This window comes from Xiphophorus maculatus, chromosome 2 (assembly GCF_002775205.1).
Source record: "Xiphophorus maculatus strain JP 163 A chromosome 2, X_maculatus-5.0-male, whole genome shotgun sequence".
Classification (NCBI taxonomy): domain Eukaryota; kingdom Metazoa; phylum Chordata; class Actinopteri; order Cyprinodontiformes; family Poeciliidae; genus Xiphophorus; species Xiphophorus maculatus.
Window position 1 is genome coordinate 27,803,826 of NC_036444.1, and position 16,661 is coordinate 27,820,486.

The 16,661-nt window shown below is 41.3% G+C and overlaps 1 protein-coding gene across 2 annotated transcripts in view; it reads left to right on the forward strand.

The window, feature by feature from the left end:
- The first annotated feature begins 3,047 nt into the window (after positions 1-3,047).
- The window catches only part of dennd2a (DENN domain containing 2A), a 42,789-nt gene continuing 29,175 nt past the window's right edge, over positions 3,048-16,661 (forward strand). For both annotated transcript variants that reach the window (XM_023350753.1, XM_023350759.1), the window contains exon 1: positions 3,048-3,469. The gene's annotated coding sequence lies outside the window, so the exon portion shown is untranslated. The remainder of the gene's footprint in view (positions 3,470-16,661) is intronic.

The window sequence follows — 16,661 nt, forward strand, 5'->3', positions numbered from 1 at the left end:
TAACATATGAATATAAAGTATATAAAGGAAGTAACATTGTGTCGTGTAGAGAGGTCATGTAGCCACCAGATGGAGACAAATATACTTTCCTGTGTTCGATTCTATTTGGACGTTTTTGTATCTTTGAAGCATTAGAGTTGAACGCAAGAGGATGAAAAGGCTCAAGCAACTGATACAAAAGTAAGTATTTGTTTTTAAATAAGCGTGTTGTTGGTTTAGAAAGTATCTAAACATAAAGTTCATAGAAATGCGTTCAAGTGTCACGTTTAAATATGAAACAACATTACAGGTCTTCACTCAGTTGTTATTGAAATTCGGGGTCCATCAACGGGAAACTAACTAGACAAACTTAATTACTCACATCTAAGGGCAGTTTAGAGATACCAGCCGCCCTCACATGGATGTGTCTGGGCTGTGGGAGAATAGCAGAGTGCCACATGTAAAGAGAGTGCATGCAAACTTCACATGCAAAGCCCCAGCCAAGATGTAAACGACCTCCTCTCTGTAATTAACAGCGCTAACAACTGCTCTACCATGTATATTGATGGTGTATGATTTTTTTAAATTATAGCATTTTGTAGTATGTTGGTTTTTGACAGCTACACTTTAAAAGCAAATGGTCAGCCCTCAGAAGGAAAGGGTATGAGAGGCTTCCCCTTCCTAGCAGTACTTGACATTGCTTCATATTGGCTACGGTTCTTCAAGGGATTTTTTTTTCTGTTGTGAGTATACTCTTTCCAGTATAGTGTGGGATCACTTGTTGTTTGGTGGTACTTGTGAACCACTATGAAATCTTTTTTCCATACTGCGCAATCACCTTGCCTCATGGACTCAGACATCCTCATAATCAACCTCTGCTGGTCAATGCAGTGCACAACAGATGTTTTTTTATTTGGCGACCCTTGTTTGCATGTTTTGCATGACTATTGGATGCTAAACCTAAATCTTCTGGTGCATCCTCCAGATATGCCACCTCTTTGTAAATAAAACAATAACTTAAACTGTTTCTCAATTGTGCGTGACCAGCACCAGATCTGGGGGAATCAGAGCCAGTATCAAGTGGCACACAGGCAGAAGAATCCTGTACTCCCAATGTCTGTGGATCACAGAGGAAGCGAGTTGATAGAATGTTACTCCAGCAAGAGCTCGTTTATTCTGACGCACAGTTTCAAAAAATATATAGATAAATAAAATACAAGTACAATATAATTCAAGTTTAGTCAACAACACCTGGAATCTTTGCAAAAGAAATAAAATAAAATGCACAAATAAAATAACATAATAACCACACATTTTCAATTAAAGAAAAGAAAAAAAAGTTAAATACAAAACTAAACTGTCCCTAAAGCTATACTATCCCTTATGGTATAATGGTGCATTTGTGTTATTACTTTTTACTTAATAAGATTTCTAATTGCTTTCATTCTGACCACGTTACCGTTTTACTAACGCATGAGTAATCGAGACTCTGGATCACAGGACGACGTAGGAGGTAAGGAACCAAACACACCCATGGTGAGATTTAATTTCCCCTAGCTCAAACAAGAGCTCTTTCAGGCAACAATGTCAGTGATTGAGAACTTGCTGGCACCATGCTCCCTGTCACAGTGTGAGTCCCCTGGATAGTGAGCTCAGTACACACCCAGGATCCCAGCTGTAGGCCTGATAGAGGACCGAGGAACACAAAAAGCTGAGATAAACGGCAAACAGATGTCACTGGCCTCTGTCTCCCACTGCTACTGATGAACAAGCCAGGCTTTTTTAGTTTGTGCTTGCATTTCAAAGGCGAGGTCAGGCTTCAGGCTCAGAGGTCAGCTCCATAGCTGCTACATTGAGGCTGTCAGGGACTTTATGAAGGCTGCTCAGCGGTACGACTGAAGAAATTAAGCCTAAGTGTCATTTATGTCGCTGTTCGCTTCCAAGATCCATTGACCACAACATTTATCCTTCCCTTTTCCCAGTTTTTGAGAATCTTGCCTGGATGTAGCATCGGCTGTATGTTGGCTTTCAGTACAGTCTTTTGAAAATGTCACAAAGAAAATGGTGGTAAAGCGCTGCATTATTCAGCCTGTGCCACAACATTGATCTCAAGCAAATAACCTTGTAGACCGGTCTGTTGGGACTGCAGTTGAGGCTTAGCAAATACATACCTCTACTTTTACCAGAGAGACGCAGTGGCATGCAGACATATTTATGTCACGTTTCAACCACAGGTGTCAATGTATTTTATTGGGAGCTGAAGGAGAATGACAATTACATGCTAGTATTCAGTTATTTCTTGTCAACCCTCTTGAATTTGACACCGTTTAATAAAACTGATCTAATTGTACAATTTTGTAAATAGTTTTGAGCTAATTGGTATTGGCAATAAGGACCTTGTCTTTGCTTGGTCGAAATAAAAATGTAGAAATTTGTGGTTTACTGTATGCCAAAGAGTTCAAGGTTTATGAATACTCTTTGTTTGAACACATCCTTTCTATACAGCAACCCTAGAAACAATGCCTTTGGGGGTGTGAAGGTTAATTGTTAATCCGTCATCCATCAGTATGCATGTCCACCCTTGTTTCCTGGACACTTGCTTTCTCTGTCTCTGTCTCTTCGACAGGTCCACGGAGTTATCCCCGTGCTGTGGACTCCGCTGTTCGTATCTTCTCAATCAAGCTAATCCTTCCATACCACGTTTGTTACGTGTTTTTTTTTTCTTTTCTTGTCGCTGCTGTCACTAGTTGGCACATCTGAACAAAGAGATAAAACTGACGGACATGTTGTCGTCTCACGGAGATAGTAAGAACCCCTCTTCACTGCCTCCCAGAAGAGCTTTTAGTTACGTGCAGTCGCTCCTCTTTTTAAGCCTTTCCCTTCCTGCTCCGTTTCCCCCTGTCTTTCTTTTACCGAACAGGACAATTGGTTTCCCAGGCAACCGGAGCTCCAATCACCCGGCCAGCTGCAGATTAGCTTAGCGGTGGGGGGCTTAGCTGGGTGGGGGCGGTGATGATGGAAAATGGAGAGGGAGGATATATAGAGAGAAGTTAGGAGGAAGGGGGTGGCTTGAGGAAAGGAGTGGTGGGAAAAGTTTCAGAGGGGGAGAGAAGAAAATCTGTCATTTATGGATAGGACTGTGAGCGCGTGCAGACGGAGCCGCGAACCGCTTTAGCCTCGAGGCTGGACGGGAGAAGAGGGAGACCCTTCACTCCGCTCCCCACTTCCCCCCCCAAAAAACTTTCTTTCGCGCTTCCTTCGGCTGTGGCTTTGTAGGAGGTTCGGGAAGGAGCCATGCAGAGCGAGAGAAGTCAGAGGCAGGGGTAGGGGGCGCTGGAACGGAGGAAGAGAGGGGAGAAGGGGTAGGAAAGCTAGTTAGTTTGGTAGAAAAGGAGCCATGAGAGTGGATGCTCTTCTCTGCGGGATCGGGTTTCACAAAATGAACAGCTACACCGAGAGAGCTTCATCGGGGCTCAACCAGCTCAGAAAGGTATAGTGAAATCTAAAAGATTTGATTTGTCACCGTGTTTTGTTTTTTAATCCAGAACAAAGTACATTTTCCTATAGCTGTACAAAGACATGTGTCTTAGAGGTTATGCTGGTGTGCATCTCTACCTTCTTCTCAGCAGTGCCAGTGTAATTGCTTGCGCCTGACCTTGATTGGGTCAGGCTTCCTTTATTCTGTGTAAAGAATGTGGCTCTATGCTTCCCTCAAGCAATGCTAATGGAAAATGCTATAAGCTGGTTTATTTTAGCTTTGTTTCTTCCAGGCTGATTTTTTTTTCCTTCTTAAGACTTTTCTAAGACTTTCTTAAACCTTACCCTGGGGACTCAAAACAGACTCATTTGCTCCTCACTGAGCTGTCTGTGATTGCACCAAGTGCATGCATGTATACCATTATGTTCCCAGGGATAGAGAGATGAGCTTTCCTCCCTGTGAACAAAAGCACATCTTCATGCATTGCTTGTATTGTTTTGAAAGGTGGATGGAAACCTCCTCAGGGAGGAAGCAGGAGTTCACCTACAGGTGGCTATCCATAAAAAAAAATCTCTCCAGTCAGAATGAAGTTAGCTCAAGAGGGCTGAAAGGGTAAAAGAATTGTGTGTTGTCAGGATGTTTTGATACTGAAAAAACCTCTGCCCGAAGGATTAAGTTTAATCTCTATAAATAGTACAATAAAGAAAATTACACCTCTTGTCAAAAAAAGCACAACATTAATTATCAATGGGTCGCTGTTGAAAATCTAGAAAAGCAACAACTTGGCCAAAAAGAACATTTTTTTAAAAAATGAGGTTGAAATGTTCACACAGAACAGAGTAAGAGTGAAGATTATCTGCCAATGGAGTTTGTGGAGTTGTCATTGTAAACAGGCTCAGCTTTTGAGGATTTCTCAAGAGAAAATGGCCCAAGCAGATGTTTTGAGTGAGTTTTTCCCCATTAAAACTTGCATTGCTTTCGTAACTATTGCAAAAACTCACAAACACTTTCTCGTTCTTTTTTTTAAACATTTGGTAGCTTTATATTACTTTCAAAAGCACCTGTTCATTTTCCTCATTTGCCACTTTAGCCTCCCTTTTTTAATCCTTATGTTACAATGATTATTATGCCTGAACACTTCAGTCGCGGAGTGTTCAATCTGGCTTTTCGTGATATTTTTGAAGTAAATGCTTTACTTGCTATGAGTCCCGCTGGGTACTGGACTTGTTTCTACTAGACAATGACATACCCTTCCCAGCATTCAACCAGCATCTTCACAAGGGTTTTTGAATGTTGTTTTATTGTTGATGATCACATTTTGTGCTCAAACACATCCATCCTTGTGTGTTTGTTTTATCAGAAGGTGATTAAAAACGGTTCCATTTCGAAACACAAGAACAAAACCTGTACCAATTCCCCATTAATTGCAAAAAGAAGTAAAATCTTCTGTATCATATTTTCTCCTTTATATTCATAATTAGACAAATGAACAGCTGAAGCAGATCACAGATCAAAATTCCTTTGGTCCTCTAATCCTCCGTGTCTGCCTGATCCTGTCTTTTACTTACCAAGCAAAGTAGGAGTGAGATTTTATTGAACAGAGACAAGCTGACTCTCTGGAGTCATGGAGAACGTTTATAGAGCTTGAGATAAAGGAATGGTGACGGTTTGTCTGCTGGTCTGGAGAACTGTAAAGGACTGCTATCCTGTCCTCTGACTTTTATTTGTTTAAAAGAATAATAATAAAAACCAATTCCTTCCGCTTCATTATTGTGTCCGGCCATTGACACCATTTTATTTTATTTATTTATTTCGAACATGATAGAAGTATAAAATCACACACATTAACAATGACTGCAAAAGACACATTTTTATTTGTGCTACAATAATCTTAACATTCTCAAAAAGGAGTAGGTTGAAGTAAGAAACTTGTGAAACACTATTATCTTTGTCTTCTTTTGCATAAAATTGCAATAAAATACATTGAAGTTTGAGATTGTGACATGAAAAAAATTATATGAAGAAGTTCAAGGAGTCTTAATACTTTTTGCGAGTCACTGTATGCCGTTGTAGAAAATTACTTTCTGTTCTTGACTTGATTTCTGTCTTTCTTTTTCTGCAATCCTTTTAGGATCAGCCCTACATACTGCATATAATTTCCACATTTTCTCAGGCTTTATTTATTGTTTTTTATCTTTAAACGAAAACCTTTATATTTTTGTTGTACACTGAATACAGCATGTCTCAAGATTGTTTGAATAAGCACCAGCTAAACCCATATCAACAAATAACAGAATATTGTTTCTTATCAGAAGAAAATTCTACAACAAATGCTTTTTATCATGTTGTTCCTCAATTTGGGATCTTTTTTGGTTTTGCAAGTGGAGATCGTACTCTTAAGTGATTGGTATGACCAATAATTTGGCCTAATGATAACAGTAACTCTAATTACATGTGAAATTGTTGCCATAATCTGAATCACCTTCACAGACCTACAAAGTTAGAAATATGCTGATATCCATGTATATTCATAGAAAGTTCTTGTGTAAATTTATCTGCTGTAGCTTCTACGGGTTGATGCGTTTTACTGCTTATTGATTTTGTCTCAGAATGGTGACAGACAGCAGGGTTTGGGGGCTGGGAGGTGTTACAGGCTGTTTTTAACGGACACCGTTCCCATCAGCCTGCTACTCAAAAAGGCCAACCGTCTGCTGTCCCAGAGCTGCTGCTGTTACCACAGAGATGTACCCTGAAGCAATGCTTCCTGTGGTTATGGTCCATGAATTCCTCTTATGATGGGGGTGTATAGTGTGTAATACTGTTAGTGGGTCATGGATTTTGTCAGGATCAAAAATAGGTCTCGCTCCCTCCTCCCATGCACTCGCGTGGTTAAATCTTGTACATCCAAAATCCAGAGTCAAGCCAAATCATGCATTAGTTCTGCATGCCATCACATTGCAATGTTGGACTAATTCATATTAACACTTTTCAATGTAGATTGTTGGACTTTGGGTGGTAAACCAACAGCAACCAAACAAATTTTGATCAATTCTACATATGTATTGTCAAGTGTACTAAATTCAGCTAGATTAAAACTAAATTACTGCACATTCTGTGTTTACCACCTAGAAATTTAAAGCCAAATTAACTGTCCTGTATGAGTCTTCATTTTGTCCATCCATCCATTTTCTGACACCTTTATCCCATTGGGGCCCTGAGGGGTGCTGGTGCCTATCTCCAGCTGTCAAAGGGCAAGAGGCAGGGTACACCCTTGACAGGTCACCAGTCCATCGCAGCTTCAGTTTGACCGTTCAGTTAAATTTGAGGGGGAACGTATGGGTAGTGTCTCTGTCGTATGGGTTTGTCTCTGTCCAATTCACATTTGCGCTCAGACACAACAGTCACCACCCTCAAAGGTCTTGCCTTTGAGGGTGAAATGCTCCGACTCTTTTTGACATAAATTAAATGTCTCCTAAAACATTCACTCCAAAACGGTGCCGATTAATGTTGTCTGTACAAAGCCAAATTAACAAAGTTGGACTTTGTCATAAAAAGAATGGTATTAAATTTAAAAATTCAACCAAGAATTTACTACTCAAACACTGGAACACATCAGTTGAATGAATGAATCCTGTGCATATTCGTGCAGCAGCTTTCCGTCACCATAGTGATGTATGTTTCACAACGAAATTAGCTGTTCTTTCACCACAAAATACATGCTCATGCCATCAGTAACTTCTGACACAAGGTTTTGACACTAACCCTTAACTGTTTAATTCTATATGATTGAACTAAAGACTGCAATAGAGCCCACAAGAGTCTCCCGCACCTCCTCCTTTGTTTTTACAATTAAATAGTTTGGTTTTATTTTCACCAAATAAGGCGGCATTTTAATAGACATAGCATACTTAACCTAAAACAGAAGATGATTAGGCCCCAGCTATTCCTTTTAACTTGCAGTTGAGCTTAATTTTTTTTTTTACTGTCTTAGTGATTACCATTGTATCTTGCAAGAAAGTTACTCACATGGAGTTGCAGCCTTCTCTCCTTCCTCCACTCTTCCATTATTTTGTGCCCTCTTGCAGACGTGGCTGTGAGCGAAAAGAATGGCGTTTACCTGTCAATTTAAGGATCTCTTGGATAATGGCAATTAAAACAATTCTGCATCTTTAAGTTCATCCAAGTTTAACAACATAATAAGTAGATGCCCCAGACGCACTGCAGACACAGAGGAGGCTGGATTATAACAAATCACATTTAAACACTGTCTTGTTTGAAATGTAGAGCAAGGAAAGTAGTGGCGTCGCTGGTGATGTGTTTTCTCTGAGTTGTACTTGTAATTCTTTCTTCTTCTTTAGAAATATTTTGCTTCAGATCTTATGCTTTTTCAGATAATAGCTTTAATTTTTTATTAAAGAACAAATTTTATTGTGCTAAAGTACATTCTTTACATTGGTTTAGTATGATTTGTGCGAGGGGAAACCAAACAAAAGACTCTGTTTTACTCATATTTGTCCAGTGGCGGCCTTGACCCTGGCTCACAGCTCTCAGTCGAAGGGTGTGCGGATGTCAGTAGCGTCATCTCTAAGGTTACACTCCGGAAGAGCACTTTCCCAAGCTCTCGCCTTGTTTAGATCCCCTGAGGACTGGAGGGTGAATTATGAAAATATGTCTGTGCAAGCATGCGGAGGAGCAGGGAAGCTTGGATGAGACAGTGGAGCTCTGTTGGGAATTCTCTATTGGAATCCTTTAAATATATACCAGGAAGAAAAAAAAAATCAAGTACGAGATGAAGAGAGGAGGGTTTTGAAATTGGAGCTCAACTCAGAGACCATGGCTTGGAGGTGAAACTTGATTTAGACCCCTGAAGTTAATGTTTGTATGTTGAAGTATTTTTGTAGTTTTGCAGCCATAATGTTTATGGCTGCAAAAATATGTGAGCTCACTTTCCTCAGACTTAAGCTTTTTGGGCTTTATGCTTAGGTTAAAAAATTGCTATCCATTCTTTTCCCGAGTCATTATTGATGCTATCTTAGAGGTTTGAGACCTGCCGCGACCTTGCATTTGCTAGTAAGCCCAAAGTTATTGCAGATTTAGCCTTAGAGTAATCTTTTAATTTAACCTACATGTTTCATCTCGAGGTAATATTAATGTAGTTGCCCCGCCAGAGTCCTGACTTGAATCTTCGGATGGAGCTATGATTAGGGTGATTGCAAGGAGGCTTTCCAAACTCAAATGCTAGCATGTGGCGGGGCTTCTCATCTGATGAACAACAGTAACAATGTCTTCAAGTGAAGTATTAAGTTTTTCTGAAGCCTGCATGTACACCGTGGCTTTAGAAAAATCTCAACTTTGCAAATTAAACAGACTATTGTAGAAATCCAATAAATAAGGTAGAAAGAAGGTTCTTCATGTACAACTACCATGTTTTACAGCCTCGGTGAAACTGAAACGCAAACATCAATTTTAATGTTGAACTGACATGACATGTTTTAAAATAGATTTCATAAAATGTTATGCTACAGCTTTGTTTAATTGATTTGATGTCAATTCTCTACCCAAGACAAAAACTAACTGTACACTCAGTACCCCAGGCAAAAGGATGCCAAAGATTTATGGCAAAATGTGGCCAAAGTAGGCTGTCCCGCTTATACCCGCTTGCCGTATATGTTCAGGGGTTTATGGGGCAGAAGAAGAAAAAATCTTGTGAAGGTCTCGGTCGTTGGCTGGAGCTGCACTGGTCTTTCAGATATGAGGGAAACAAACGTGGCTCTTTGCATATAACAGAAGCAGTGTTGAACTGGTTGATGAGGGCCAAAGTGAGAGCAGTTTATTGAAAACGTGTCTTGGAATGAATTGGCAGCGCACATTGTTGTGTGGAGCCAGCAGGGTAATTGAGAGCAGATTCTGCATGAGTCAGGAGCTCTGCTGAGGGGTGCTCTGTATCTGTTGTGAGAGTGGACCGACGAGTCCATGGCCGACAGATGCTCCACCTCTGGACAAGGAGGAAACAAAGACACTCTTTCCCATTTGAGAAGAATGACAGAGACCGGTTTAAAGAAACTCTCTGGATACTTCGGATACTTCATCACTTTCCCCCTTTTCATCGGAGATGTGTTCTTTTGTACTCTGTCTTGTGCTTTTGTTATTCACCCACCTCATTGAGGCCAATTAATGTGTTGTGTTGTCAACAGTTTGCTGGAAAAAAAATGTTTGTAGGCAGTAATTCCTCTAATTGGCTGGCTTACCACCCTTTTAGATGATGTTTAACAAGGATTTTTTGGCTTTCAACAAGGCAGCATTGTTGAAAGGTTTCCCAAATTTGTTTCTTGAATTAAGACTAAAGGAATAAACACCAATGGAGTCTGAAATCTTATACAATAAAAGCCTTGACCTAAACCTTGAGGATTGGTCATTTGTAAACTTTTGACGGGTGAAAGGACAATGCCGACCGTGTACGGAGCTTCCTTCCGCTGGCATTTGTAAGAACTGCTGCATTTTACAGTTACAGTGAGAAGTTTACTTTCACTCACCATGGACATGAATGTCATGTGGCGTCTTTGACGATGCATTCAAACTGATCTTTTTACAGAAAGTGATGGTCACACTACTTTAAAGAAAATTGACATGCGTTGAAACTCGTGCACTGAATCATCATTGATCGACATGTGGTCAAAATCACAAATATAGGCTTAAATATGTACATTCAACCCAGATAAGTGTCATTTAAAAGTTTCCGGCATAGTTTGAAACTGTCCACATCATTCGCCTTTAAGCGTCATCCAAAGATGTTTAGAGGTGCTGTATTTAAGACTGGAAAGAGTGTATTCTAGAGCTTGATTGTATCCCCGTCTAATCATTTCTTGATGCGGTTTAGGATCAGTGTTCTGCTGTAATACCCATTCACATCAATGGTTCAAATGTCTGACTCAACTGTCGCTAGAAGAAAGTTGCTGGAACAGCACCGCTAACCACAGTGACACAAGTTTAGGACTGTCCTGGTATGAGACAGCTCTGATCAAAAAAAACAGTGAAACTTATAAATATGGACAAAAAGAAAAACCTAGCTTTCAGGTCTCATCTGTCAGTGTAGTGATAATAGTAATAATAGAAAAGCTAAAATCACCAAAACATTTTGAGCTGGTTAAAAACACTTTTAGAAACTTTTTTTAACCTGCTCAACAGTAAATTAAACATGCAATGTTTTAATTAAACAAATGTGAAAAATGTATATGCTAATGATTGTAGATTCAAAACCTTTACACATTTGTTTTAGGAAAAGCAAAGCATCCAGTTTGCAACTTATTTTGGTCTCAGAAGAACAAAAATTGAGAAATTATTTAAATTATCTAAATGCATCAACCACTTGTGCTTAAGGCTCCAAATTTCATCATGAATACATAAAGTCTTCAGCTGAGCTAGGTGTCATGACTTTGTTCAAAATGTTTGAGCAGCAATGGAAATTTCTAAAAGTGCCAATAGAGGTTTGAAACCAAACCTTTTGAGATGTCATTTAAAGTAATATTCATCAGCGTACTTCCAGTACCCCACCAGTGGTACTGTCGTCAGACACACAGACTGTCAGAGGTCCCTGATGTAAATTACCAAGACAATAATAAGCACTGCTAAGTGTGGGTTTGGAAATATAACAATGTGTTGCATGTGTTATATTTGGAATTGCTTGATAAGCAGAGAAATGTGCTGTGAGAAATAATTGTTTGCGGTATCCCCCTTCGGTTCCTGTTTGGCCCCGTGCCTATACCAGTTTCGGTACTGTCTCACGTCCGTCCTCTTTTTTTTTAACAATAAAGGAATGGTGAATGGGGGGTGGAGGGAGAAGGGAACGCAACAATGAGGACGAGGAGTTTAGACAGCATTGAAGTGAACATGAGATGGCTTGTACATAGAAAGTGTGCAATGGTGAAATGTAATTTCCAGACTTGTGACAGATTGTGTATGACAGCCACATACATGAAAAGTTTCCTGCACAGATTGGAGCACGCACTCATGCATGGCCATAGAGTTGGCGTGTTTGGCTCGAGTCCAAGGCCTTGCAAGGAAATCAGCTTGGGAAAGCAGTGGGGGCCCTGAGGATGACACAAAGACAAAAACAGAGAGGATGACAGCATGAAGGAACGTTACAATTCTCTTCTTCATTTGTTTGTTTCTCTCCCTCTCTACAGTTCCTTCAACATTTCTTTGCTTCTTCTGGAAGGAAGTATGTTGCTTTCAAACAAGTGCTAGGTGGTAATATACAGCGTCTTGCAGAGGTTTTCATATGCCTAAACCAGTGTCTAAACCTGCAGTTTTTAGATGTGCCACAGGTACAAAACACTGGAATGAAATGGCTTAATGACCTCCTCCTTGTGTAGATCAGTTCTCCAGAGCCTCAATGACGTAATTATTCTATTCAGGTGGTGCAGCAGAGGCTCATCTAAGTGTATTACATTGACCTACCTCTTGTTGTTGTTAAGCCAAATCGAGTTAGCTTCTTTCACCTGAGCAGTTTATCTCTGTAGTTTCTCCAGAGACTTCTTGGCTGCTTGTCTGATTAACTGCCTGTCAGTTTGGGCAATTGTATGTGTATAACTGGACCATGGGGCACTGTTGTGGTGCAAGGGTTAAGCACAACCCACATATGGAGGCCTTAATCCTGTGTCACTGGTTTGAGTCCCGGCCTGATGACCTTGTCTGACTCCTTCTGTCATTACCCACTTTCCTATCAATTCACTATCAAATAAAGGCCAGAGGGGAAAGAAAAACTTTAAAAGAAGGAAAAAAAAACAATTTCACCACACAATTTTCATTTCTGCCTGATGGATTGAACAAAGCTCTGTAAGACATTTAAAGCCTGCAATATTGTTTTACAATTAGGGCTGTCAACATTAATGCATGTGATTAATCTAGAAAGTTTAACATGTTAATATTTCATAATGCAGATGAGTGGCCTGAAGACCTATTTCCTGCAGTGGGTTACTTCAAACAACATGTTGAACGCTGTTGTACGGCGGTCAACAATCCACTGTCTCAAACCGAGTGAAAAAATGAGCGAGGCGAGTCAAAGTGATGTGCTCTGCGTCAAATTTTGCTTTAAAAAACACCACAGTAGAAATTTGAATAAAACCAAGACAGTTTGCGTATTGTAATTGTGGCACCCGAGTGGAGTACCCAATATGAACCAGCAGGGATTGTGAACAGAGTTCCAACAACCAATAAAAGTTCCAATAATTTATTTTAAAAACAGGAAATCAAAAGAAAGAGGAGGCGCAGGCAGTCCTTGGTAACCAAGTCAAAACGAGTCTATAAAATAGATGCTTAGCTCCAGCCTCTGATGAACCTCAGCCGCACCCTGGTCCCGACGGCTCCTCCAGCCGGCCACACGGTTCTCGACGGCGACCAGTCGAGTAACCCGCGGCCTCCAACAGCAACCCGACGGATGGCGCTTCCTGGCAACCCGTCCTCTCGTCGCTAGTCCCTGAGCCTGCTCGTGCCGGCCTCCAACAGCAACCCGACGGATGGCGCTTCCTGGCAACCCGTCCTCTCGTCGCTAGTCCCTAAGCCTGCTCGTGCCGTCCTCCACAAAAAGAACAGCCCAAGTCCGTCCGCCTCTTCTGGCTGGATGTCTCACCATCGATGATTTTATCCCAGTCCCAGTCTGCACGCTACTTAATCAGAATGCGGAACACCTGTGCTGATGCAGTGGGCGTCTCCGGGTGCGCGTGGCACGTGACCTCAAAAACATGCAACACAGCAATAAACACCTCAAAACATAACATCAATCCTAAACAACAAATATAAAAAAAACATCACTTAAACTCAAAAGGAAAAACAAGGCCACATTACCACACCCCCCCATACTTTAACAAGGCCAGTCCCGGCCGATATTTACTCCCCATAGCGAGAAGGACACTGTCCTCTTGTAGAGCGGCGTAGTACTTGTTCTTCATTAATTACAGGGTAATAGAGCATCAAAGGCAGTTCATGCTTCCCAACGGGAAGTTGCTCCATAAGCGCGTCGGTGGAAAGAGCAATACAAGTCTTCAGAGCATTTCTGTGTAAGGTTCGTTCCTTCCCACCCTTCTCTGGACTTTGGTTAACTCACGAGCAAGGTCCTTCATCTGGGCTTTCACCTCCTCCATGAGTTCCCTTTTCAGCTCCTGTTTCCACAAGTCATTCTGTTGATGAAATCGAACAGCATTAGGGTCCCTTACCGCAGCACATGTCACTTCAGGCCATTTTGAACTTAGTTCTTCTTCCAATAGAAGGGCCTCCTGCTGGACAGCACCGAAAGTCACATCCGGATCCAAACGCACAACTCGCTTTAACATCTGCAGCATGGCACCATCCTCCAGGCCAAGCAGGAATTGATCCCTAAGGTGGGTATCAGTGGGTGCTTCCGTTTCGTCATGTTTCTGTAATTTTCGATACAACTCTCTCAACCGGAGTCCATATGCCTGGACAGACTCACCCGGTTTCTGCGCACAACCAAAAAATTGTGACCGTAAAGCAGAAACTGGAACCTTTTTTATATACAAGTCATCCAGTACTGCAAATACTTTTGTCACCTTATCACGTTCATTATCACAGAGCACATTAATTTGACGTCTGGGCAACCCAGACAAAGCACCAGTCAAAATCTTTACTTTGTGTGATTCAGATAAGTCATTTGCATCTAAAAGACCTTGCATTTGCTCCTTCCACTCATTATATTTAGTATTATCACCCTGCCCTTCAAATTTAGGGATCCAAGGGGCACCGGGATAAATAGGCATCATCATTTTTTTTTTTAGTTATTAAAACACCGCTCACAATCTTGCGATCCTGCCGACAACGCCAGATTCTGTGGCACCCGAGTGGAGTACCCAATATGAACCAGCAGGGATTGTGAACAGAGTTCCAACAACCAATAAAAGTTCCAATAATTTATTTTAAAAACAGGAAATCAAAAGAAAGAGGAGGCGCAGGCAGTCCTTGGTAACCAAGTCAAAACGAGTCTATAAAATAGATGCTTAGCTCCAGCCTCTGATGAACCTCAGCCGCACCCTGGTCCCGACGGCTCCTCCAGCCGGCCACACGCTTCTCGACGGCGACCAGTCGAGTAACCCGCGGCCTCCAACAGCAACCCGACGGATGGCGCTTCCTGGCAACCCGTCCTCTCGTCGCTAGTCCCTAAGCCTGCTCGTGCCGTCCTCCACAAAAAGAACAGCCCAAGTCCGTCCGCCTCTTCTGGCTGGATGTCTCACCATCGATGATTTTATCCCAGTCCCAGTCTGCACGCTACTTAATCAGAATGCGGAACACCTGTGCTGATGCAGTGGGCGTCTCCGGGTGCGCGTGGCACGTGACCTCAAAAACATGCAACACAGCAATAAACACCTCAAAACATAACATCAATCCTAAACAACAAATATAAAAAAAACATCACTTAAACTCAAAAGGAAAAACAAGGCCACATTACCACATAATGATTAAATATCCTTTATCCATTTCTAAATTAACATTTGGAAGAAAAAAAAAAAGACTTCTTTTAGACATTCCTGAATATTAAAACCTGCAAAACAGAACAAGCGGACATTTTCATACGGACACTGAAATATTTTCTGAAATAATTTTTGAAAATATGCATTGAGCACAGTTATTAAACGTGATTGCATAAAGTGCTAGAATGTGATGAATATGATTCAACTTTTTAATCGATTGACAGCAGCACTATAATCTAATCCTGCTTTAAACTTTTTCACAACTTTATGCCTGACCTGTCTGCTGTGTTCTTTGGGCTTGATGATGCTGTTTGTTACTTGACTACTCTGACAAACCTCTGAACAACCTTTGCTATATGTCCCCTGAGATCAAATAATGACGCAGCTGAGCTGTATTTATAAAGTAAGTGACTTCTGAAGGCATTTGCTTACACTTTTATTTCTTGTTTTGTAGGGTGAGGGCACCTGAACACAAAGACATCACACTTTTCAAATGTCTGTACAATATATTGCCAATAATAAAACCAATAGATCATACTTTTTCCGCTTCAACTATGTGTTACTCAAAATATCTGTAAACAGCGTTGCAATTTGTTGTAGTAATGTGGTAAAATTAGCTTTGAATCAAAAATCTGTCCTCCAGAATTGCAGAAAATCTGAGATCTGCTCAGGACGACCAGCACAGAGAAGCAAAGGATCCAACGTTATCCTTTTACCTCCCTATGGCTCACCCTTATTCCTCTACTAACGTGGTCTCCCCACAACTTTGTAACCAAATAGCAATGAAGGAGGAAAAAAAATAAAGTGGAAAATAAAAGAGAGGAGGGTGGGATAGAGAGAACAGCCAAGTTGGCCCTTCCAGAAGGAGCTAGGCTAAGTGTGCAGCAGTGTGTTAAATTGATTACAGATGAGGCTTTTGGAATATAAGCTGCACTCAGCCACATTCTGTTGGAGATGGGGTCCTCACTGTGCCTGGGCGCAGAAAGAAAGACAGAAACAGAAATTCCTCACGTTAACGTAAGCCACATTTCGAGCTATCGTGTTTGCCATGAGTGATGATTTACTTATCCTCTACCAACCGTTGACGATAGCAAGCGGTCCTGAGACATTTTTTGGTTGATTTCTGACTTTAGGAAAACTCCAAGATGTTGCGGTAGTGGGGACTGCGGAGGGCTATCTGAAACTTTGTCCTTTTTAGGCATTTAGAAATGACAAGGTGGGGGGGGATGGAGAAGTTTCAGAACAAACAAGCAAAGAATGAAGATGATGTAACGGTGTTAGCTCTTTCTGCAGGGGAAAAAGAGAGGCGACGGAGAGGAGGGGAGAAGTCTTTATGAGAAGCAGCTGTAGGGAAGATGCAGGCAGTCGGGCAGGCAGGCCTCCTGAGCCCTGCAACACCAGCCCGCCCAGCAGCTCACTGACAGCATCTGGACGCTGACTATTAAACACACAAACAGCACCAACTGCGTCCAATGTGATGAAGCTGATTCCTCTTCAACTGCAAAACACTCTTGTGTAATATGTTGTTCATAAAAACAAACACTTGATCATTTTTGAAAAACATCATCTCTGAAATGCAAACCAAAAAGAGCCTGAAAGCTCGTCGCATGACTTAACTCACACCGTGAGAATTATCCCACTCTGGCAAGCTTGATGCGAGTGTGTGTGTATCAGTTCATCACAACTGAATGAGTTGAAGCAAATTCAGTGCAAGGACCATCATC